At 35.7% G+C, this 3480-nt stretch overlaps 1 pseudogene; it reads right to left on the reverse strand.

Moving 5' to 3' along the window:
- Positions 1-1757: 1757 nt before the first annotated feature.
- On the reverse strand, positions 1758-1855 carry LOC145580467 (small nucleolar RNA R71; annotated as a pseudogene).
- Between the last annotated feature and the right edge of the window lie 1625 nt (positions 1856-3480).

Consider the following 3480-nt stretch of genomic DNA (forward strand, 5'->3'; position numbering starts at 1 on the left):
CCTAAAAATAGGCCTCTACTTTATTCTTCTCGTATTCATGTGCGCTTTCTGACTAACATACAACCAATATATTAATCCTAAACTTGTTTAATCTATGTTGGTTGAATTTAATGCACAAGCAAATCTATTATTGGGATCACTTGATTTATAATAATATTAACCTAAACTAGATTATTAATTATCTTATTAAGCGTGATTACAAGTACAAATTCCCTTTAAACCTGCAAGAGAGGGCGTGATCAAGCAATAACAACAATATATATCAAGCAACATAATAATCACAATCATCATTATAATAATAATCTAAATCTCATTAAAGCATAATAATATTATTAGCAAGATCCTAGGCATGATACAAGCAAGATTAATAACAAATCCTAGCATGTCACTAAACATAAAGATCAACTCTTTACCCCTAACATGAAATATAGAAAGAATAGGAAGCATCATAGAAACATGCATGATATTAGAAATATTAGTTATTACCCTAAACATGATACTAGGAATCATAAAGACATCCTAACATGATACTAGGAATCAAAATAATTAAAGTATGATTTCTATATCAAAAGAATAATAATTAAATCACTTACTTTGATGCCTAGTATCTTTTTCTAATAACAAAATACACGCGTTAGTAACTTCAAGAAAAATATAAAATCAAACAATTAAATAAAATAATTGAAATAGGGATTTGGGACCAAACCCTCAGAAATTATAAACCTTTCACGTCTAGGGCGAAGGCAACTTCGAACTTGGCTAGGTGTGTCTAAAACTCGTGAATGTGGAATTTTGTATGAGGGAAGGTTTAGAAAAAGAATAGAGAGAGAATAAGCTTCTAGATTTCTAGAGAAGAGAGAATAGATGATTGTTGATGATTGTTGGTGAATGAAAACGGGGAGATACGACCCCTATTTATAGAAAAATAGTCCGAAAACGATAGAAAAAATTTCAAGTTCTATACGGAATAAAACTGGCATCTGTTGCCAGGAGACACGCACCAGCGCCAGGCGACAGACATTAGCGCCACGCGATAGACAGTAGCGCGAGGCGACAAACTTTGTCGTCTGGCGACAGACTCTGTCGTTTGGCGCTATTTAAAAGATAAAACACGCTTTGTACATAATCCTTTTCTTGATATGATTAAGCAGCAAATTCCGTGTTTATCAAATTAAAATCGGATTTATCATCAAACACTTATTTTATTCCAAATAAAACTCTTTAAAATATAATTATCAATCCTAATACTATTAGAATTTGAAAGAACCTTCTAGATTATTCTAGAAGATTAAAATCAACCCTAATAACTTTAGGAATAATAATTAATAGGCTCTCCTCTAGATCATCGAGCCGCATATAAAATTCATTTTAGGCCCAATTTAGTATTTAGGTCATAGCTTCCTCATTATTCATCTGAATTGGGCTCATAATATATCGTTGGAAAGCTCTTTTCGAGCCCAATCTAACTACACTATAATTGGACCCTCATCATGGACCAAACTAAATTGGACTGGCTACTTTCATAAATAGAGTAAGAGAAGAAATGTTTTCAAAAACAGAAAGAAGTATATTTATTAAAACAACCACATCACAAGACTTTTCACATTTCACCATGTTCGATAATCAAATGACGTGAAAGATATTCATCACTGGGTTTGGTTTTTGGGGAGACACATTTGGGTGTCTACACATGAGATGAGGTGACGAAAGAGTTTTTATCTCTGTTCTATTCTCAAAAGAAAATGGCCAAAGCAAGAACTCTCATTTAAAGCTTCGAGCAAAAACCCAATGAAAGTCTTTATGAGGCATGGGAAAGGTATAAGGAATACCAAAGAGAGTGCCGACACCATGGGTTCCTACCTATCAAGTCATCTAAATCTTCTATGGTGGTCTAAGCGCTCGAGGAAAATCTTGCCTTGATGCGGGAACCAAAGGACCAATAATGAATAAGACGGAAAAGGAAGTGGTGGATATCATTGAAGACGTGGTGAGGCATTATATGGATTGGCAAGATGCTGAGCATGAAGCAACAAGAAAAAGCGGTACTTTGGTGTACTCGGTCGATCACACCAATGTCATCAACAACTTGTCCTCGTAAATTTTGGAATTCCGGAAGGAAATGACCTCCATCAAAGCCTAACTTGAGAGTGCTTCATCTCAAGCACCTATTCTTCCCTCCCAAAATAAGGGGAGAGGTACATTTTCTAACTCTAATCCCCTTCCCTCTTCTAGCAACATGTCTAGTAGCTACATGTTTTGTGATATATGTGATTCATATCACCATGATGCTTCTAATTGTCCTAATGCTTCTTTTGATGGATGTGATGACTATGTTGGCAATGAGAATGAACATGTGAATTATGTGTCTAATAACAATGTTGGACCTAGATTTGACAGTCAAAGGAAGAATGGGAATAAGAACTATCATAATGGAAATTTTGATAATTATAACCACAATGGGGGTTATAGAAACCAAGGAAACCAAGGTTTCCGAGGCAACTATAACCACCAAGGTTATGGTGGTCAAAAACAAGGCCAAGGATATGGGAACCATAATCAAAATTATGGTAATCACAACCAAAATGGCCAAAATCAAGGTCGGGGCAATCGGAGTAACCAAAATCAAGGCAATTTTCAAAATAACAATCAAAGGGGTCCCCCACCCGGTTTTAATCCAAAGGCTCAAGTCCCAAGTGATAGTTCTTATGCCCAACCATCTTCTTCTAGAGGTATTTTGGAGGATGTTATTGAAAATCAAATCAAGGTGTTGAACACTTACATGTCATCTAGTGACAAGAAGTTTAATGACATGATAGCTCATATTAAAATGTTGGTGAATCAAATTTCTCAATTCGCTAATGTTTTGAAAGAGCATGCTAGCCCTTCTTCTCTACCATCTCAAGGTTTAGATCCTAAGAAAACAATAAATGCCATAGTGATAAGGAGTGGTAGGATTCTTGAGGATGAAGTGCCTAAGAAGAGTGAGGCTATGGAGAGTCCTAAGGAAGTTTTGGTTGAGGATGAGGATGGAAAAAGCTCTTTGACTGAGGATGTAGGTGAGAAACCAATTGAAAAAGAAAAAGAGAAAGTAAGAGAAGTTGTCAAATCCAAGCTTCCATATCCCCAAAAGATCAATAGGCACAAATTAGATGAACAATTTGGTAAATTCATAGAGATTCTTAGGCAACTACATCTTACCCTTCCATTTACCAATGTCATTGACCAAATGCCGAATTATGCAAAATTCCTTGAGGACATCTTGAGTGGAAAAAGAACTTGTGACGTGGCGAAAACGGTTAGCTTGACCGAGAATTGTAGTGTAATCATTATGAACAAGATGTCGCCTAAGTTGAAGGACCCCGAAAACATTTCTATCCCTTGTGCTACCTATAAGATGCGAATTAATAATGCCTTGTATGGCTTATGAGCTAGTGTTAGCCTTATGTCATATTTGATTTATCAAAGACTTGAGTTAGGGGA

This window comes from Chenopodium album, chromosome 14 (assembly GCF_948465745.1).
Source record: "Chenopodium album chromosome 14, dcCheAlbu1.1, whole genome shotgun sequence".
In the NCBI taxonomy this organism is placed as follows: Eukaryota; Viridiplantae; Streptophyta; class Magnoliopsida; order Caryophyllales; family Amaranthaceae; genus Chenopodium; species Chenopodium album.